This window comes from Schistocerca serialis, chromosome 4, assembly GCF_023864345.2.
Source record: "Schistocerca serialis cubense isolate TAMUIC-IGC-003099 chromosome 4, iqSchSeri2.2, whole genome shotgun sequence".
NCBI classification, from domain to species: domain Eukaryota; kingdom Metazoa; phylum Arthropoda; class Insecta; order Orthoptera; family Acrididae; genus Schistocerca; species Schistocerca serialis.
The window spans coordinates 194,891,416-194,910,288 of NC_064641.1; the positions used below are offsets into that span (position 1 = coordinate 194,891,416).

Here is an 18,873-nt window from a genome sequence, read left to right on the forward strand (position 1 = left end):
TGAAAGGCGAGCAACCGATGCAGTGAAGTTACACACACATTTCTTCTTCTTCCGTCATCGTAACAAGCAAACATGTCGACTCGATTCGTGTAATATTGACTTCGCTGACGCTAGAAAACCCGTGCTATATCGATGCCAGGGGCAACTCGTGTGCGGAGAACGAGACACAAGAAGGAGTGAGTCTCTCCACCGTATGAGAGGCAGTATCTTGCAGATACACACGGTAAAACATTCGACTTGCGTTAGCTCACACGTCATCGTCTGCAAGCTAAAATGGACACATCTGCACTGCCCAGTGAGGCGACACTTGTACTAACACCTGGTGGACGCCTGTGAGACGCGGAGATGAGCTGCGGCTTCTGGGCGCGACTGTAGCGCTGCGCCCTGGATCAAATAGCACTGCACATTGCTGGTGACCCACGTGTTTAGTAGTGACGCAACTGCTAGGATGCAGCTGAACGTCCGCCATTTGAGAGCGAGAAAATTTTCGCAGTCGGCAGGACTCGAACCTACGCTCCCAGAGGGAATCTGATTTCAAGTCAGACGCCTTAACCACTCGGCCACGACTGCCGGTGGCGGAAGCGACTCCCGACAACTGAAACCGCCATCTTTAGAAGCAATCTGGTGGCAGAAAACGGCGTGGCCTCACTCTTTCCTGTACGGTTTCCATTAGCCGTTACGAAAGTGTATTAATTTTCGCCCAGACAGGGACTTGAACCCAGGTGTATTAATTTTCGCCCAGACAGGGACTTGAACCCAGGACCCTTCGGTTGAAAACCTAACGCTCTACCGACTCAGCTATGCGGACCCACGCAAGAGCATTATCGTACAGCTGCGTGGTGTGCGAGTGATTCGCATGTCGTAATTACTGGCTTACGGCTCCAATGGCGACTTCACAGACTTCCCACTGACGCACCGCTGACGCTAGTTTTCTGCCGTCTTAAAACGATGGACATACCTCCAAGCAGCTGCGAGATCTTAAGAAAAGAAACGCTGCACCACTGCTTTTGCCGCACTCGAGTGATTGAAATTGCGATTCTTAAAAAGAAAATGAGATGTTCGCTCTGTCCATCACTTTCGAGCACATCTGTGTACTCACGATCTCAGCGACGGCTTTCTGCAGTCCCAGCGTCAGTGTCAGTGTGAGGTGAACCGATAGCCAGAGTAAGCAGCGGTCGTCGCGAAAACTCAGTATTCTTAAAACGGAAATTTTCGTCTTGTTGAGAATGGCGTCACTGGTTTGCACCCGCATTCGCCCACACATGTCACATGTGTGCGAAAATGTTTGCTCCTCTTTACGCAAAATCGCACGCACACGGTAGGATTCGAACCTACGCTCCCAGAGGGAATCTGATTTCGAGTCAGACGCCTTAACCACTCGGCCACGACTGCCGTTAGCGCGGTGTTCTCCGGACACATGCAACTGCTACCGTTTAAAGCACTGTGGTGTCAGAAAACGGCGTAGCTGCATTATTTTCTGTAGCGTCTCCACCGCTACCAGACGAATCGCTACCAAAGTATTAAAATTTCCGCCTGGACAGGGACTTGAAACCGGGGCCCTTAGGTTAAAAGCCTAATGCTCTACCGACTGAGCTATCCGAGCTCACACGAGGCTGCAAAACCTCCCACGACGCACAACTATACATTGACTCATGTCCTTTACTGTTGTGCAATCGCTGTATGGGGCCGTTAACAAATAAAACGTCGCCTAAATGCTGTCTACAAACTTATCGCGCTAAGCTCGTAACACACTATCGAAGACTGCTGGCACATGATGCAACAACAAATTGCACCAGTTGTTACGTCTCATACGTTGGAGCAGAGAATTTACGTGTTTTGTCGACACTCACTGGGCAATTGGAAAATTCACAAGCATTTCGAATGCAATGTTTCCCACGCTTTCGCTCATTTCACGGTTCCGTTGAAGACGTTCTTCACCACCTGACACAGAAAAAGGAATGCAGTCGGTAGGATATTTTTAATTCTTTTGCTTCTAGGGGAGTTAGTTGTCTAGTGAGTTCCTCTTATGGCATGCACTAGACAACCAGAACAGCTACAGGAGAGAGTCATTTTTGTTGTCAGCGGTAGTTGCATTATCACAAACGCAGAGTAATTCCATTGGCGTCGCATCAAAACGAATCGGTGCCGAAACCCGGGATCGAACCAGGGACCTTTAGATCTTCAGTCTAACGCTCTCCCAACTGAGCTATTTCGGCTGACGGTGAAGGTTGTCATTTGCATGTGTTCATTAACCTCTGCCTCGTTGCCAATTTCACAGTCACCTTCGTCTGATCAGACACAGGGGCGCTGAAAGGCGAGCAACCGATGCAGTGAAGTTACACACACATTTCTTCTTCTTCCGTCATCGTAACAAGCAAACATGTCGACTCGATTCGTGTAATATTGACTTCGCTGACGCTAGAAAACCCGTGCTATATCGATGCCAGGGGCAACTCGTGTGCGGAGAACGAGACACAAGAAGGAGTGAGTCTCTCCACCGTATGAGAGGCAGTATCTTGCAGATACACACGGTAAAACATTCGACTTGCGTTAGCTCACACGTCATCGTCTGCAAGCTAAAATGGACACATCTGCACTGCCCAGTGAGGCGACACTTGTACTAACACCTGGTGGACGCCTGTGAGACGCGGAGATGAGCTGCGGCTTCTGGGCGCGACTGTAGCGCTGCGCCCTGGATCAAATAGCACTGCACATTGCTGGTGACCCACGTGTTTAGTAGTGACGCAACTGCTAGGATGCAGCTGAACGTCCGCCATTTGAGAGCGAGAAAATTTTCGCAGTCGGCAGGACTCGAACCTACGCTCCCAGAGGGAATCTGATTTCAAGTCAGACGCCTTAACCACTCGGCCACGACTGCCGGTGGCGGAAGCGACTCCCGACAACTGAAACCGCCATCTTTAGAAGCAATCTGGTGGCAGAAAACGGCGTGGCCTCACTCTTTCCTGTACGGTTTCCATTAGCCGTTACGAAAGTGTATTAATTTTCGCCCAGACAGGGACTTGAACCCAGGTGTATTAATTTTCGCCCAGACAGGGACTTGAACCCAGGACCCTTCGGTTGAAAACCTAACGCTCTACCGACTCAGCTATGCGGACCCACGCAAGAGCATTATCGTACAGCTGCGTGGTGTGCGAGTGATTCGCATGTCGTAATTACTGGCTTACGGCTCCAATGGCGACTTCACAGACTTCCCACTGACGCACCGCTGACGCTAGTTTTCTGCCGTCTTAAAACGATGGACATACCTCCAAGCAGCTGCGAGATCTTAAGAAAAGAAACGCTGCACCACTGCTTTTGCCGCACTCGAGTGATTGAAATTGCGATTCTTAAAAAGAAAATGAGATGTTCGCTCTGTCCATCACTTTCGAGCACATCTGTGTACTCACGATCTCAGCGACGGCTTTCTGCAGTCCCAGCGTCAGTGTCAGTGTGAGGTGAACCGATAGCCAGAGTAAGCAGCGGTCGTCGCGAAAACTCAGTATTCTTAAAACGGAAATTTTCGTCTTGTTGAGAATGGCGTCACTGGTTTGCACCCGCATTCGCCCACACATGTCACATGTGTGCGAAAATGTTTGCTCCTCTTTACGCAAAATCGCACGCACACGGTAGGATTCGAACCTACGCTCCCAGAGGGAATCTGATTTCGAGTCAGACGCCTTAACCACTCGGCCACGACTGCCGTTAGCGCGGTGTTCTCCGGACACATGCAACTGCTACCGTTTAAAGCACTGTGGTGTCAGAAAACGGCGTAGCTGCATTATTTTCTGTAGCGTCTCCACCGCTACCAGACGAATCGCTACCAAAGTATTAAAATTTCCGCCTGGACAGGGACTTGAAACCGGGGCCCTTAGGTTAAAAGCCTAATGCTCTACCGACTGAGCTATCCGAGCTCACACGAGGCTGCAAAACCTCCCACGACGCACAACTATACATTGACTCATGTCCTTTACTGTTGTGCAATCGCTGTATGGGGCCGTTAACAAATAAAACGTCGCCTAAATGCTGTCTACAAACTTATCGCGCTAAGCTCGTAACACACTATCGAAGACTGCTGGCACATGATGCAACAACAAATTGCACCAGTTGTTACGTCTCATACGTTGGAGCAGAGAATTTACGTGTTTTGTCGACACTCACTGGGCAATTGGAAAATTCACAAGCATTTCGAATGCAATGTTTCCCACGCTTTCGCTCATTTCACGGTTCCGTTGAAGACGTTCTTCACCACCTGACACAGAAAAAGGAATGCAGTCGGTAGGATATTTTTAATTCTTTTGCTTCTAGGGGAGTTAGTTGTCTAGTGAGTTCCTCTTATGGCATGCACTAGACAACCAGAACAGCTACAGGAGAGAGTCATTTTTGTTGTCAGCGGTAGTTGCATTATCACAAACGCAGAGTAATTCCATTGGCGTCGCATCAAAACGAATCGGTGCCGAAACCCGGGATCGAACCAGGGACCTTTAGATCTTCAGTCTAACGCTCTCCCAACTGAGCTATTTCGGCTGACGGTGAAGGTTGTCATTTGCATGTGTTCATTAACCTCTGCCTCGTTGCCAATTTCACAGTCACCTTCGTCTGATCAGACACAGGGGCGCTGAAAGGCGAGCAACCGATGCAGTGAAGTTACACACACATTTCTTCTTCTTCCGTCATCGTAACAAGCAAACATGTCGACTCGATTCGTGTAATATTGACTTCGCTGACGCTAGAAAACCCGTGCTATATCGATGCCAGGGGCAACTCGTGTGCGGAGAACGAGACACAAGAAGGAGTGAGTCTCTCCACCGTATGAGAGGCAGTATCTTGCAGATACACACGGTAAAACATTCGACTTGCGTTAGCTCACACGTCATCGTCTGCAAGCTAAAATGGACACATCTGCACTGCCCAGTGAGGCGACACTTGTACTAACACCTGGTGGACGCCTGTGAGACGCGGAGATGAGCTGCGGCTTCTGGGCGCGACTGTAGCGCTGCGCCCTGGATCAAATAGCACTGCACATTGCTGGTGACCCACGTGTTTAGTAGTGACGCAACTGCTAGGATGCAGCTGAACGTCCGCCATTTGAGAGCGAGAAAATTTTCGCAGTCGGCAGGACTCGAACCTACGCTCCCAGAGGGAATCTGATTTCAAGTCAGACGCCTTAACCACTCGGCCACGACTGCCGGTGGCGGAAGCGACTCCCGACAACTGAAACCGCCATCTTTAGAAGCAATCTGGTGGCAGAAAACGGCGTGGCCTCACTCTTTCCTGTACGGTTTCCATTAGCCGTTACGAAAGTGTATTAATTTTCGCCCAGACAGGGACTTGAACCCAGGTGTATTAATTTTCGCCCAGACAGGGACTTGAACCCAGGACCCTTCGGTTGAAAACCTAACGCTCTACCGACTCAGCTATGCGGACCCACGCAAGAGCATTATCGTACAGCTGCGTGGTGTGCGAGTGATTCGCATGTCGTAATTACTGGCTTACGGCTCCAATGGCGACTTCACAGACTTCCCACTGACGCACCGCTGACGCTAGTTTTCTGCCGTCTTAAAACGATGGACATACCTCCAAGCAGCTGCGAGATCTTAAGAAAAGAAACGCTGCACCACTGCTTTTGCCGCACTCGAGTGATTGAAATTGCGATTCTTAAAAAGAAAATGAGATGTTCGCTCTGTCCATCACTTTCGAGCACATCTGTGTACTCACGATCTCAGCGACGGCTTTCTGCAGTCCCAGCGTCAGTGTCAGTGTGAGGTGAACCGATAGCCAGAGTAAGCAGCGGTCGTCGCGAAAACTCAGTATTCTTAAAACGGAAATTTTCGTCTTGTTGAGAATGGCGTCACTGGTTTGCACCCGCATTCGCCCACACATGTCACATGTGTGCGAAAATGTTTGCTCCTCTTTACGCAAAATCGCACGCACACGGTAGGATTCGAACCTACGCTCCCAGAGGGAATCTGATTTCGAGTCAGACGCCTTAACCACTCGGCCACGACTGCCGTTAGCGCGGTGTTCTCCGGACACATGCAACTGCTACCGTTTAAAGCACTGTGGTGTCAGAAAACGGCGTAGCTGCATTATTTTCTGTAGCGTCTCCACCGCTACCAGACGAATCGCTACCAAAGTATTAAAATTTCCGCCTGGACAGGGACTTGAAACCGGGGCCCTTAGGTTAAAAGCCTAATGCTCTACCGACTGAGCTATCCGAGCTCACACGAGGCTGCAAAACCTCCCACGACGCACAACTATACATTGACTCATGTCCTTTACTGTTGTGCAATCGCTGTATGGGGCCGTTAACAAATAAAACGTCGCCTAAATGCTGTCTACAAACTTATCGCGCTAAGCTCGTAACACACTATCGAAGACTGCTGGCACATGATGCAACAACAAATTGCACCAGTTGTTACGTCTCATACGTTGGAGCAGAGAATTTACGTGTTTTGTCGACACTCACTGGGCAATTGGAAAATTCACAAGCATTTCGAATGCAATGTTTCCCACGCTTTCGCTCATTTCACGGTTCCGTTGAAGACGTTCTTCACCACCTGACACAGAAAAAGGAATGCAGTCGGTAGGATATTTTTAATTCTTTTGCTTCTAGGGGAGTTAGTTGTCTAGTGAGTTCCTCTTATGGCATGCACTAGACAACCAGAACAGCTACAGGAGAGAGTCATTTTTGTTGTCAGCGGTAGTTGCATTATCACAAACGCAGAGTAATTCCATTGGCGTCGCATCAAAACGAATCGGTGCCGAAACCCGGGATCGAACCAGGGACCTTTAGATCTTCAGTCTAACGCTCTCCCAACTGAGCTATTTCGGCTGACGGTGAAGGTTGTCATTTGCATGTGTTCATTAACCTCTGCCTCGTTGCCAATTTCACAGTCACCTTCGTCTGATCAGACACAGGGGCGCTGAAAGGCGAGCAACCGATGCAGTGAAGTTACACACACATTTCTTCTTCTTCCGTCATCGTAACAAGCAAACATGTCGACTCGATTCGTGTAATATTGACTTCGCTGACGCTAGAAAACCCGTGCTATATCGATGCCAGGGGCAACTCGTGTGCGGAGAACGAGACACAAGAAGGAGTGAGTCTCTCCACCGTATGAGAGGCAGTATCTTGCAGATACACACGGTAAAACATTCGACTTGCGTTAGCTCACACGTCATCGTCTGCAAGCTAAAATGGACACATCTGCACTGCCCAGTGAGGCGACACTTGTACTAACACCTGGTGGACGCCTGTGAGACGCGGAGATGAGCTGCGGCTTCTGGGCGCGACTGTAGCGCTGCGCCCTGGATCAAATAGCACTGCACATTGCTGGTGACCCACGTGTTTAGTAGTGACGCAACTGCTAGGATGCAGCTGAACGTCCGCCATTTGAGAGCGAGAAAATTTTCGCAGTCGGCAGGACTCGAACCTACGCTCCCAGAGGGAATCTGATTTCAAGTCAGACGCCTTAACCACTCGGCCACGACTGCCGGTGGCGGAAGCGACTCCCGACAACTGAAACCGCCATCTTTAGAAGCAATCTGGTGGCAGAAAACGGCGTGGCCTCACTCTTTCCTGTACGGTTTCCATTAGCCGTTACGAAAGTGTATTAATTTTCGCCCAGACAGGGACTTGAACCCAGGTGTATTAATTTTCGCCCAGACAGGGACTTGAACCCAGGACCCTTCGGTTGAAAACCTAACGCTCTACCGACTCAGCTATGCGGACCCACGCAAGAGCATTATCGTACAGCTGCGTGGTGTGCGAGTGATTCGCATGTCGTAATTACTGGCTTACGGCTCCAATGGCGACTTCACAGACTTCCCACTGACGCACCGCTGACGCTAGTTTTCTGCCGTCTTAAAACGATGGACATACCTCCAAGCAGCTGCGAGATCTTAAGAAAAGAAACGCTGCACCACTGCTTTTGCCGCACTCGAGTGATTGAAATTGCGATTCTTAAAAAGAAAATGAGATGTTCGCTCTGTCCATCACTTTCGAGCACATCTGTGTACTCACGATCTCAGCGACGGCTTTCTGCAGTCCCAGCGTCAGTGTCAGTGTGAGGTGAACCGATAGCCAGAGTAAGCAGCGGTCGTCGCGAAAACTCAGTATTCTTAAAACGGAAATTTTCGTCTTGTTGAGAATGGCGTCACTGGTTTGCACCCGCATTCGCCCACACATGTCACATGTGTGCGAAAATGTTTGCTCCTCTTTACGCAAAATCGCACGCACACGGTAGGATTCGAACCTACGCTCCCAGAGGGAATCTGATCTCGAGTCAGACGCCTTAACCACTCGGCCACGACTGCCGTTAGCGCGGTGTTCTCCGGACACATGCAACTGCTACCGTTTAAAGCACTGTGGTGTCAGAAAACGGCGTAGCTGCATTATTTTCTGTAGCGTCTCCACCGCTACCAGACGAATCGCTACCAAAGTATTAAAATTTCCGCCTGGACAGGGACTTGAAACCGGGGCCCTTAGGTTAAAAGCCTAATGCTCTACCGACTGAGCTATCCGAGCTCACACGAGGCTGCAAAACCTCCCACGACGCACAACTATACATTGACTCATGTCCTTTACTGTTGTGCAATCGCTGTATGGGGCCGTTAACAAATAAAACGTCGCCTAAATGCTGTCTACAAACTTATCGCGCTAAGCTCGTAACACACTATCGAAGACTGCTGGCACATGATGCAACAACAAATTGCACCAGTTGTTACGTCTCATACGTTGGAGCAGAGAATTTACGTGTTTTGTCGACACTCACTGGGCAATTGGAAAATTCACAAGCATTTCGAATGCAATGTTTCCCACGCTTTCGCTCATTTCACGGTTCCGTTGAAGACGTTCTTCACCACCTGACACAGAAAAAGGAATGCAGTCGGTAGGATATTTTTAATTCTTTTGCTTCTAGGGGAGTTAGTTGTCTAGTGAGTTCCTCTTATGGCATGCACTAGACAACCAGAACAGCTACAGGAGAGAGTCATTTTTGTTGTCAGCGGTAGTTGCATTATCACAAACGCAGAGTAATTCCATTGGCGTCGCATCAAAACGAATCGGTGCCGAAACCCGGGATCGAACCAGGGACCTTTAGATCTTCAGTCTAACGCTCTCCCAACTGAGCTATTTCGGCTGACGGTGAAGGTTGTCATTTGCATGTGTTCATTAAACTCTGCCTCGTTGCCAATTTCACAGTCACCTTCGTCTGATCAGACACAGGGGCGCTGAAAGGCGAGCAACCGATGCAGTGAAGTTACACACACATTTCTTCTTCTTCCGTCATCGTAACAAGCAAACATGTCGACTCGATTCGTGTAATATTGACTTCGCTGACGCTAGAAAACCCGTGCTATATCGATGCCAGGGGCAACTCGTGTGCGGAGAACGAGACACAAGAAGGAGTGAGTCTCTCCACCGTATGAGAGGCAGTATCTTGCAGATACACACGGTAAAACATTCGACTTGCGTTAGCTCACACGTCATCGTCTGCAAGCTAAAATGGACACATCTGCACTGCCCAGTGAGGCGACACTTGTACTAACACCTGGTGGACGCCTGTGAGACGCGGAGATGAGCTGCGGCTTCTGGGCGCGACTGTAGCGCTGCGCCCTGGATCAAATAGCACTGCACATTGCTGGTGACCCACGTGTTTAGTAGTGACGCAACTGCTAGGATGCAGCTGAACGTCCGCCATTTGAGAGCGAGAAAATTTTCGCAGTCGGCAGGACTCGAACCTACGCTCCCAGAGGGAATCTGATTTCAAGTCAGACGCCTTAACCACTCGGCCACGACTGCCGGTGGCGGAAGCGACTCCCGACAACTGAAACCGCCATCTTTAGAAGCAATCTGGTGGCAGAAAACGGCGTGGCCTCACTCTTTCCTGTACGGTTTCCATTAGCCGTTACGAAAGTGTATTAATTTTCGCCCAGACAGGGACTTGAACCCAGGTGTATTAATTTTCGCCCAGACAGGGACTTGAACCCAGGACCCTTCGGTTGAAAACCTAACGCTCTACCGACTCAGCTATGCGGACCCACGCAAGAGCATTATCGTACAGCTGCGTGGTGTGCGAGTGATTCGCATGTCGTAATTACTGGCTTACGGCTCCAATGGCGACTTCACAGACTTCCCACTGACGCACCGCTGACGCTAGTTTTCTGCCGTCTTAAAACGATGGACATACCTCCAAGCAGCTGCGAGATCTTAAGAAAAGAAACGCTGCACCACTGCTTTTGCCGCACTCGAGTGATTGAAATTGCGATTCTTAAAAAGAAAATGAGATGTTCGCTCTGTCCATCACTTTCGAGCACATCTGTGTACTCACGATCTCAGCGACGGCTTTCTGCAGTCCCAGCGTCAGTGTCAGTGTGAGGTGAACCGATAGCCAGAGTAAGCAGCGGTCGTCGCGAAAACTCAGTATTCTTAAAACGGAAATTTTCGTCTTGTTGAGAATGGCGTCACTGGTTTGCACCCGCATTCGCCCACACATGTCACATGTGTGCGAAAATGTTTGCTCCTCTTTACGCAAAATCGCACGCACACGGTAGGATTCGAACCTACGCTCCCAGAGGGAATCTGATCTCGAGTCAGACGCCTTAACCACTCGGCCACGACTGCCGTTAGCGCGTTGTTCTCCGGACACATGCAACTGCTACCGTTTAAAGCACTGTGGTGTCAGAAAACGGCGTAGCTGCATTATTTTCTGTAGCGTCTCCACCGCTACCAGACGAATCGCTACCAAAGTATTAAAATTTCCGCCTGGACAGGGACTTGAAACCGGGGCCCTTAGGTTAAAAGCCTAATGCTCTACCGACTGAGCTATCCGAGCTCACACGAGGCTGCAAAACCTCCCACGACGCACAACTATACATTGACTCATGTCCTTTACTGTTGTGCAATCGCTGTATGGGGCCGTTAACAAATAAAACGTCGCCTAAATGCTGTCTACAAACTTATCGCGCTAAGCTCGTAACACACTATCGAAGACTGCTGGCACATGATGCAACAACAAATTGCACCAGTTGTTACGTCTCATACGTTGGAGCAGAGAATTTACGTGTTTTGTCGACACTCACTGGGCAATTGGAAAATTCACAAGCATTTCGAATGCAATGTTTCCCACGCTTTCGCTCATTTCACGGTTCCGTTGAAGACGTTCTTCACCACCTGACACAGAAAAAGGAATGCAGTCGGTAGGATATTTTTAATTCTTTTGCTTCTAGGGGAGTTAGTTGTCTAGTGAGTTCCTCTTATGGCATGCACTAGACAACCAGAACAGCTACAGGAGAGAGTCATTTTTGTTGTCAGCGGTAGTTGCATTATCACAAACGCAGAGTAATTCCATTGGCGTCGCATCAAAACGAATCGGTGCCGAAACCCGGGATCGAACCAGGGACCTTTAGATCTTCAGTCTAACGCTCTCCCAACTGAGCTATTTCGGCTGACGGTGAAGGTTGTCATTTGCATGTGTTCATTAACCTCTGCCTCGTTGCCAATTTCACAGTCACCTTCGTCTGATCAGACACAGGGGCGCTGAAAGGCGAGCAACCGATGCAGTGAAGTTACACACACATTTCTTCTTCTTCCGTCATCGTAACAAGCAAACATGTCGACTCGATTCGTGTAATATTGACTTCGCTGACGCTAGAAAACCCGTGCTATATCGATGCCAGGGGCAACTCGTGTGCGGAGAACGAGACACAAGAAGGAGTGAGTCTCTCCACCGTATGAGAGGCAGTATCTTGCAGATACACACGGTAAAACATTCGACTTGCGTTAGCTCACACGTCATCGTCTGCAAGCTAAAATGGACACATCTGCACTGCCCAGTGAGGCGACACTTGTACTAACACCTGGTGGACGCCTGTGAGACGCGGAGATGAGCTGCGGCTTCTGGGCGCGACTGTAGCGCTGCGCCCTGGATCAAATAGCACTGCACATTGCTGGTGACCCACGTGTTTAGTAGTGACGCAACTGCTAGGATGCAGCTGAACGTCCGCCATTTGAGAGCGAGAAAATTTTCGCAGTCGGCAGGACTCGAACCTACGCTCCCAGAGGGAATCTGATTTCAAGTCAGACGCCTTAACCACTCGGCCACGACTGCCGGTGGCGGAAGCGACTCCCGACAACTGAAACCGCCATCTTTAGAAGCAATCTGGTGGCAGAAAACGGCGTGGCCTCACTCTTTCCTGTACGGTTTCCATTAGCCGTTACGAAAGTGTATTAATTTTCGCCCAGACAGGGACTTGAACCCAGGTGTATTAATTTTCGCCCAGACAGGGACTTGAACCCAGGACCCTTCGGTTGAAAACCTAACGCTCTACCGACTCAGCTATGCGGACCCACGCAAGAGCATTATCGTACAGCTGCGTGGTGTGCGAGTGATTCGCATGTCGTAATTACTGGCTTACGGCTCCAATGGCGACTTCACAGACTTCCCACTGACGCACCGCTGACGCTAGTTTTCTGCCGTCTTAAAACGATGGACATACCTCCAAGCAGCTGCGAGATCTTAAGAAAAGAAACGCTGCACCACTGCTTTTGCCGCACTCGAGTGATTGAAATTGCGATTCTTAAAAAGAAAATGAGATGTTCGCTCTGTCCATCACTTTCGAGCACATCTGTGTACTCACGATCTCAGCGACGGCTTTCTGCAGTCCCAGCGTCAGTGTCAGTGTGAGGTGAACCGATAGCCAGAGTAAGCAGCGGTCGTCGCGAAAACTCAGTATTCTTAAAACGGAAATTTTCGTCTTGTTGAGAATGGCGTCACTGGTTTGCACCCGCATTCGCCCACACATGTCACATGTGTGCGAAAATGTTTGCTCCTCTTTACGCAAAATCGCACGCACACGGTAGGATTCGAACCTACGCTCCCAGAGGGAATCTGATCTCGAGTCAGACGCCTTAACCACTCGGCCACGACTGCCGTTAGCGCGGTGTTCTCCGGACACATGCAACTGCTACCGTTTAAAGCACTGTGGTGTCAGAAAACGGCGTAGCTGCATTATTTTCTGTAGCGTCTCCACCGCTACCAGACGAATCGCTACCAAAGTATTAAAATTTCCGCCTGGACAGGGACTTGAAACCGGGGCCCTTAGGTTAAAAGCCTAATGCTCTACCGACTGAGCTATCCGAGCTCACACGAGGCTGCAAAACCTCCCACGACGCACAACTATACATTGACTCATGTCCTTTACTGTTGTGCAATCGCTGTATGGGGCCGTTAACAAATAAAACGTCGCCTAAATGCTGTCTACAAACTTATCGCGCTAAGCTCGTAACACACTATCGAAGACTGCTGGCACATGATGCAACAACAAATTGCACCAGTTGTTACGTCTCATACGTTGGAGCAGAGAATTTACGTGTTTTGTCGACACTCACTGGGCAATTGGAAAATTCACAAGCATTTCGAATGCAATGTTTCCCACGCTTTCGCTCATTTCACGGTTCCGTTGAAGACGTTCTTCACCACCTGACACAGAAAAAGGAATGCAGTCGGTAGGATATTTTTAATTCTTTTGCTTCTAGGGGAGTTAGTTGTCTAGTGAGTTCCTCTTATGGCATGCACTAGACAACCAGAACAGCTACAGGAGAGAGTCATTTTTGTTGTCAGCGGTAGTTGCATTATCACAAACGCAGAGTAATTCCATTGGCGTCGCATCAAAACGAATCGGTGCCGAAACCCGGGATCGAACCAGGGACCTTTAGATCTTCAGTCTAACGCTCTCCCAACTGAGCTATTTCGGCTGACGGTGAAGGTTGTCATTTGCATGTGTTCATTAACCTCTGCCTCGTTGCCAATTTCACAGTCACCTTCGTCTGATCAGACACAGGGGCGCTGAAAGGCGAGCAACCGATGCAGTGAAGTTACACACACATTTCTTCTTCTTCCGTCATCGTAACAAGCAAACATGTCGACTCGATTCGTGTAATATTGACTTCGCTGACGCTAGAAAACCCGTGCTATATCGATGCCAGGGGCAACTCGTGTGCGGAGAACGAGACACAAGAAGGAGTGAGTCTCTCCACCGTATGAGAGGCAGTATCTTGCAGATACACACGGTAAAACATTCGACTTGCGTTAGCTCACACGTCATCGTCTGCAAGCTAAAATGGACACATCTGCACTGCCCAGTGAGGCGACACTTGTACTAACACCTGGTGGACGCCTGTGAGACGCGGAGATGAGCTGCGGCTTCTGGGCGCGACTGTAGCGCTGCGCCCTGGATCAAATAGCACTGCACATTGCTGGTGACCCACGTGTTTAGTAGTGACGCAACTGCTAGGATGCAGCTGAACGTCCGCCATTTGAGAGCGAGAAAATTTTCGCAGTCGGCAGGACTCGAACCTACGCTCCCAGAGGGAATCTGATTTCAAGTCAGACGCCTTAACCACTCGGCCACGACTGCCGGTGGCGGAAGCGACTCCCGACAACTGAAACCGCCATCTTTAGAAGCAATCTGGTGGCAGAAAACGGCGTGGCCTCACTCTTTCCTGTACGGTTTCCATTAGCCGTTACGAAAGTGTATTAATTTTCGCCCAGACAGGGACTTGAACCCAGGTGTATTAATTTTCGCCCAGACAGGGACTTGAACCCAGGACCCTTCGGTTGAAAACCTAACGCTCTACCGACTCAGCTATGCGGACCCACGCAAGAGCATTATCGTACAGCTGCGTGGTGTGCGAGTGATTCGCATGTCGTAATTACTGGCTTACGGCTCCAATGGCGACTTCACAGACTTCCCACTGACGCACCGCTGACGCTAGTTTTCTGCCGTCTTAAAACGATGGACATACCTCCAAGCAGCTGCGAGATCTTAAGAAAAGAAACGCTGCACCACTGCTTTTGCCGCACTCGAGTGATTGAAATTGCGATTCTTAAAAAGAAAATGAGATGTTCGCTCTGTCCATCACTTTCGAGCACATCTGTGTACTCACGATCTCAGCGACGGCTTTCTGCAGTCCCAGCGTCAGTGTCAGTGTGAGGTGAACCGATAGCCAGAGTAAGCAGCGGTCGTCGCGAAAACTCAGTATTCTTAAAACGGAAATTTTCGTCTTGTTGAGAATGGCGTCACTGGTTTGCACCCGCATTCGCCCACACATGTCACATGTGTGCGAAAATGTTTGCTCCTCTTTACGCAAAATCGCACGCACACGGTAGGATTCGAACCTACGCTCCCAGAGGGAATCTGATCTCGAGTCAGACGCCTTAACCACTCGGCCACGACTGCCGTTAGCGCGGTGTTCTCCGGACACATGCAACTGCTACCGTTTAAAGCACTGTGGTGTCAGAAAACGGCGTAGCTGCATTATTTTCTGTAGCGTCTCCACCGCTACCAGACGAATCGCTACCAAAGTATTAAAATTTCCGCCTGGACAGGGACTTGAAACCGGGGCCCTTAGGTTAAAAGCCTAATGCTCTACCGACTGAGCTATCCGAGCTCACACGAGGCTGCAAAACCTCCCACGACGCACAACTATACATTGACTCATGTCCTTTACTGTTGTGCAATCGCTGTATGGGGCCGTTAACAAATAAAACGTCGCCTAAATGCTGTCTACAAACTTATCGCGCTAAGCTCGTAACACACTATCGAAGACTGCTGGCACATGATGCAACAACAAATTGCACCAGTTGTTACGTCTCATACGTTGGAGCAGAGAATTTACGTGTTTTGTCGACACTCACTGGGCAATTGGAAAATTCACAAGCATTTCGAATGCAATGTTTCCCACGCTTTCGCTCATTTCACGGTTCCGTTGAAGACGTTCTTCACCACCTGACACAGAAAAAGGAATGCAGTCGGTAGGATATTTTTAATTCTTTTGCTTCTAGGGGAGTTAGTTGTCTAGTGAGTTCCTCTTATGGCATGCACTAGACAACCAGAACAGCTACAGGAGAGAGTCATTTTTGTTGTCAGCGGTAGTTGCATTATCACAAACGCAGAGTAATTCCATTGGCGTCGCATCAAAACGAATCGGTGCCGAAACCCGGGATCGAACCAGGGACCTTTAGATCTTCAGTCTAACGCTCTCCCAACTGAGCTATTTCGGCTGACGGTGAAGGTTGTCATTTGCATGTGTTCATTAACCTCTGCCTCGTTGCCAATTTCACAGTCACCTTCGTCTGATCAGACACAGGGGCGCTGAAAGGCGAGCAACCGATGCAGTGAAGTTACACACACATTTCTTCTTCTTCCGTCATCGTAACAAGCAAACATGTCGACTCGATTCGTGTAATATTGACTTCGCTGACGCTAGAAAACCCGTGCTATATCGATGCCAGGGGCAACTCGTGTGCGGAGAACGAGACACAAGAAGGAGTGAGTCTCTCCACCGTATGAGAGGCAGTATCTTGCAGATACACACGGTAAAACATTCGACTTGCGTTAGCTCACACGTCATCGTCTGCAAGCTAAAATGGACACATCTGCACTGCCCAGTGAGGCGACACTTGTACTAACACCTGGTGGACGCCTGTGAGACGCGGAGATGAGCTGCGGCTTCTGGGCGCGACTGTAGCGCTGCGCCCTGGATCAAATAGCACTGCACATTGCTGGTGACCCACGTGTTTAGTAGTGACGCAACTGCTAGGATGCAGCTGAACGTCCGCCATTTGAGAGCGAGAAAATTTTCGCAGTCGGCAGGACTCGAACCTACGCTCCCAGAGGGAATCTGATTTCAAGTCAGACGCCTTAACCACTCGGCCACGACTGCCGGTGGCGGAAGCGACTCCCGACAACTGAAACCGCCATCTTTAGAAGCAATCTGGTGGCAGAAAACGGCGTGGCCTCACTCTTTCCTGTACGGTTTCCATTAGCCGTTACGAAAGTGTATTAATTTTCGCCCAGACAGGGACTTGAACCCAGGTGTATTAATTTTCGCCCAGACAGGGACTTGAACCCAGGACCCTTCGGTTGAAAACCTAACGCTCTACCGACTCAGCTATGCGGACCCACGCAAGAGCATTATCGTACAGCTGCGTGGTGTGCGAGTGATTCGCATGTCGTAATTACTGGCTTACGGCTCCAATGGCGACTTCACAGACTTCCCACTGACGCACCGCTGACGCTAGTTTTCTGCCGTCTTAAAACGATGGACATACCTCCAAGCAGCTGCGAGATCTTAAGAAAAGAAACGCTGCACCACTGCTTTTGCCGCACTCGAGTGATTGAAATTGCGATTCTTAAAAAGAAAATGAGATGTTCGCTCTGTCCATCACTTTCGAGCACATCTGTGTACTCACGATCTCAGCGACGGCTTTCTGCAGTCCCAGCGTCAGTGTCAGTGTGAGGTGAACCGATAGCCAGAGTAAGCAGCGGTCGTCGCGAAAACTCAGTATTCTTAAAACGGAAATTTTCGTCTTGTTGAGAATGGCGTCACTGGTTTGCACCCGCATTCGCCCACACATGTCACATGTGTGCGAAAATGTTTGCTCCTCTTTACGCAAAATCGCACGCACACGGTAGGATTCGAACCTACGCTCCCAGAGGGAATCTGATTTCGAGTCAGACGCCTTAACCACTCGGCCACGACTGCCGTTAGCGCGGTGTTCTCCGGACACATGCAACTGCTACCGTTTAAAGCACTGTGGTGTCAGAAAACGGCGTAGCTGCATTATTTTCTGTAGCGTCTCCACCGCTACCAGACGAATCGCTACCAAAGTATTAAAATTTCCGCCTGGACAGGGACTTGAAACCGGGGCCCTTAGGTTAAAAGCCTAATGCTCTACCGACTGAGCTATCCGAGCTCACACGAGGCTGCAAAACCTCCCACGACGCACAACTATACATTGACTCATGTCCTTTACTGTTGTGCAATCGCTGTATGGGGCCGTTAACAAATAAAACGTCGCCTAAATGCTGTCTACAAACTTATCGCGCTAAGCTCGTAACACACTATCGAAGACTGCTGGCACATGATGCAACAACAAATTGCACCAGTTGTTACGTCTCATACGTTGGAGCAGAGAATTTACGTGTTTTGTCGACACTCACTGGGCAATTGGAAAATTCACAAGCATTTCGAATGCAATGTTTCCCACGCTTTCGCTCATTTCACGGTTCCGTTGAAGACGTTCTTCACCACCTGACACAGAAAAAGGAATGCAGTCGGTAGGATATTTTTAATTCTTTTGCTTCTAGGGGAGTTAGTTGTCTAGTGAGTTCCTCTTATGGCATGCACTAGACAACCAGAACAGCTACAGGAGAGAGTCATTTTTGTTGTCAGCGGTAGTTGCATTATCACAAACGCAGAGTAATTCCATTGGCGTCGCATCAAAACGAATCGGTGCCGAAACCCGGGATCGAACCAGGGACCTTTAGATCTTCAGTCTAACGCTCTCCCAACTGAGCTATTTCGGCTGACGGTGAAGGTTGTCATTTGCATGTGTTCATTAACCTCTGCCTCGTTGCCAATTTCACAGTCACCTTCGTCTGATCAGACACAGGGGCGCTGAAAGGCGAGCAACCGATGCAGTGAAGTTACACACACATTTCTTCTTCTTCCGTCATCGTAACAAGCAAACATGTCGACTCGATTCGTGTAATATTGACTTCGCTGACGCTAGAAAACCCGTGCTATATCGATGCCAGGGGCAACTCGTGTGCGGAGAACGAGACACAAGAAGGAGTGAGTCTCTCCACCGTATGAGAGGCAGTATCTTGCAGATACACACGGTAAAACATTCGACTTGCGTTAGCTCACACGTCATCGTCTGCAAGCTAAAATGGACACATCTGCACTGCCCAGTGAGGCGACACTTGTACTAACACCTGGTGGACGCCTGTGAGACGCGGAGATGAGCTGCGGCTTCTGGGCGCGACTGTAGCGCTGCGCCCTGGATCAAATAGCACTGCACATTG

At 49.6% G+C, this 18,873-nt stretch overlaps 32 non-coding genes across 32 annotated transcripts; all 32 read right to left on the bottom strand.

Moving 5' to 3' along the window:
• Positions 1-488: 488 nt before the first annotated feature.
• Trnas-uga (transfer RNA serine (anticodon UGA)) lies at positions 489-570 on the bottom strand. Its single transcript has one exon. It is a non-coding gene; the product is annotated as a tRNA-Ser (tRNA).
• A 740-nt stretch (positions 571-1,310) lies between these two features.
• Positions 1,311-1,392, bottom strand: Trnas-cga (transfer RNA serine (anticodon CGA)). The gene has a single exon. It is a non-coding gene; the product is annotated as a tRNA-Ser (tRNA).
• Positions 1,393-1,530: 138 nt separating this feature from the next.
• Trnak-uuu (transfer RNA lysine (anticodon UUU)) lies at positions 1,531-1,603 on the bottom strand. The gene has a single exon. It is a non-coding gene; the product is annotated as a tRNA-Lys (tRNA).
• A 540-nt stretch (positions 1,604-2,143) lies between these two features.
• On the bottom strand, positions 2,144-2,216 carry Trnaf-gaa (transfer RNA phenylalanine (anticodon GAA)). Its single transcript has one exon. It is a non-coding gene; the product is annotated as a tRNA-Phe (tRNA).
• A 580-nt stretch (positions 2,217-2,796) lies between these two features.
• Trnas-uga (transfer RNA serine (anticodon UGA)) lies at positions 2,797-2,878 on the bottom strand. The gene has a single exon. It is a non-coding gene; the product is annotated as a tRNA-Ser (tRNA).
• Positions 2,879-3,618: 740 nt separating this feature from the next.
• Positions 3,619-3,700, bottom strand: Trnas-cga (transfer RNA serine (anticodon CGA)). Its single transcript has one exon. It is a non-coding gene; the product is annotated as a tRNA-Ser (tRNA).
• Positions 3,701-3,838: 138 nt separating this feature from the next.
• Positions 3,839-3,911, bottom strand: Trnak-uuu (transfer RNA lysine (anticodon UUU)). Its single transcript has one exon. It is a non-coding gene; the product is annotated as a tRNA-Lys (tRNA).
• Positions 3,912-4,451: 540 nt separating this feature from the next.
• On the bottom strand, positions 4,452-4,524 carry Trnaf-gaa (transfer RNA phenylalanine (anticodon GAA)). The gene has a single exon. It is a non-coding gene; the product is annotated as a tRNA-Phe (tRNA).
• A 580-nt stretch (positions 4,525-5,104) lies between these two features.
• Positions 5,105-5,186, bottom strand: Trnas-uga (transfer RNA serine (anticodon UGA)). Its single transcript has one exon. It is a non-coding gene; the product is annotated as a tRNA-Ser (tRNA).
• A 740-nt stretch (positions 5,187-5,926) lies between these two features.
• Positions 5,927-6,008, bottom strand: Trnas-cga (transfer RNA serine (anticodon CGA)). Its single transcript has one exon. It is a non-coding gene; the product is annotated as a tRNA-Ser (tRNA).
• A 138-nt stretch (positions 6,009-6,146) lies between these two features.
• Trnak-uuu (transfer RNA lysine (anticodon UUU)) lies at positions 6,147-6,219 on the bottom strand. Its single transcript has one exon. It is a non-coding gene; the product is annotated as a tRNA-Lys (tRNA).
• A 540-nt stretch (positions 6,220-6,759) lies between these two features.
• Positions 6,760-6,832, bottom strand: Trnaf-gaa (transfer RNA phenylalanine (anticodon GAA)). Its single transcript has one exon. It is a non-coding gene; the product is annotated as a tRNA-Phe (tRNA).
• Positions 6,833-7,412: 580 nt separating this feature from the next.
• Trnas-uga (transfer RNA serine (anticodon UGA)) lies at positions 7,413-7,494 on the bottom strand. The gene has a single exon. It is a non-coding gene; the product is annotated as a tRNA-Ser (tRNA).
• Positions 7,495-8,234: 740 nt separating this feature from the next.
• Trnas-cga (transfer RNA serine (anticodon CGA)) lies at positions 8,235-8,316 on the bottom strand. The gene has a single exon. It is a non-coding gene; the product is annotated as a tRNA-Ser (tRNA).
• A 138-nt stretch (positions 8,317-8,454) lies between these two features.
• Positions 8,455-8,527, bottom strand: Trnak-uuu (transfer RNA lysine (anticodon UUU)). Its single transcript has one exon. It is a non-coding gene; the product is annotated as a tRNA-Lys (tRNA).
• A 540-nt stretch (positions 8,528-9,067) lies between these two features.
• On the bottom strand, positions 9,068-9,140 carry Trnaf-gaa (transfer RNA phenylalanine (anticodon GAA)). Its single transcript has one exon. It is a non-coding gene; the product is annotated as a tRNA-Phe (tRNA).
• A 580-nt stretch (positions 9,141-9,720) lies between these two features.
• Trnas-uga (transfer RNA serine (anticodon UGA)) lies at positions 9,721-9,802 on the bottom strand. The gene has a single exon. It is a non-coding gene; the product is annotated as a tRNA-Ser (tRNA).
• A 740-nt stretch (positions 9,803-10,542) lies between these two features.
• Positions 10,543-10,624, bottom strand: Trnas-cga (transfer RNA serine (anticodon CGA)). The gene has a single exon. It is a non-coding gene; the product is annotated as a tRNA-Ser (tRNA).
• Positions 10,625-10,762: 138 nt separating this feature from the next.
• On the bottom strand, positions 10,763-10,835 carry Trnak-uuu (transfer RNA lysine (anticodon UUU)). Its single transcript has one exon. It is a non-coding gene; the product is annotated as a tRNA-Lys (tRNA).
• Positions 10,836-11,375: 540 nt separating this feature from the next.
• Trnaf-gaa (transfer RNA phenylalanine (anticodon GAA)) lies at positions 11,376-11,448 on the bottom strand. Its single transcript has one exon. It is a non-coding gene; the product is annotated as a tRNA-Phe (tRNA).
• Positions 11,449-12,028: 580 nt separating this feature from the next.
• On the bottom strand, positions 12,029-12,110 carry Trnas-uga (transfer RNA serine (anticodon UGA)). Its single transcript has one exon. It is a non-coding gene; the product is annotated as a tRNA-Ser (tRNA).
• Positions 12,111-12,850: 740 nt separating this feature from the next.
• On the bottom strand, positions 12,851-12,932 carry Trnas-cga (transfer RNA serine (anticodon CGA)). The gene has a single exon. It is a non-coding gene; the product is annotated as a tRNA-Ser (tRNA).
• Positions 12,933-13,070: 138 nt separating this feature from the next.
• Trnak-uuu (transfer RNA lysine (anticodon UUU)) lies at positions 13,071-13,143 on the bottom strand. The gene has a single exon. It is a non-coding gene; the product is annotated as a tRNA-Lys (tRNA).
• A 540-nt stretch (positions 13,144-13,683) lies between these two features.
• On the bottom strand, positions 13,684-13,756 carry Trnaf-gaa (transfer RNA phenylalanine (anticodon GAA)). Its single transcript has one exon. It is a non-coding gene; the product is annotated as a tRNA-Phe (tRNA).
• Positions 13,757-14,336: 580 nt separating this feature from the next.
• Trnas-uga (transfer RNA serine (anticodon UGA)) lies at positions 14,337-14,418 on the bottom strand. The gene has a single exon. It is a non-coding gene; the product is annotated as a tRNA-Ser (tRNA).
• Positions 14,419-15,158: 740 nt separating this feature from the next.
• Positions 15,159-15,240, bottom strand: Trnas-cga (transfer RNA serine (anticodon CGA)). Its single transcript has one exon. It is a non-coding gene; the product is annotated as a tRNA-Ser (tRNA).
• Positions 15,241-15,378: 138 nt separating this feature from the next.
• Trnak-uuu (transfer RNA lysine (anticodon UUU)) lies at positions 15,379-15,451 on the bottom strand. Its single transcript has one exon. It is a non-coding gene; the product is annotated as a tRNA-Lys (tRNA).
• Positions 15,452-15,991: 540 nt separating this feature from the next.
• Positions 15,992-16,064, bottom strand: Trnaf-gaa (transfer RNA phenylalanine (anticodon GAA)). The gene has a single exon. It is a non-coding gene; the product is annotated as a tRNA-Phe (tRNA).
• Positions 16,065-16,644: 580 nt separating this feature from the next.
• Trnas-uga (transfer RNA serine (anticodon UGA)) lies at positions 16,645-16,726 on the bottom strand. Its single transcript has one exon. It is a non-coding gene; the product is annotated as a tRNA-Ser (tRNA).
• Positions 16,727-17,466: 740 nt separating this feature from the next.
• Positions 17,467-17,548, bottom strand: Trnas-cga (transfer RNA serine (anticodon CGA)). Its single transcript has one exon. It is a non-coding gene; the product is annotated as a tRNA-Ser (tRNA).
• Positions 17,549-17,686: 138 nt separating this feature from the next.
• On the bottom strand, positions 17,687-17,759 carry Trnak-uuu (transfer RNA lysine (anticodon UUU)). Its single transcript has one exon. It is a non-coding gene; the product is annotated as a tRNA-Lys (tRNA).
• A 540-nt stretch (positions 17,760-18,299) lies between these two features.
• On the bottom strand, positions 18,300-18,372 carry Trnaf-gaa (transfer RNA phenylalanine (anticodon GAA)). Its single transcript has one exon. It is a non-coding gene; the product is annotated as a tRNA-Phe (tRNA).
• Between the last annotated feature and the right edge of the window lie 501 nt (positions 18,373-18,873).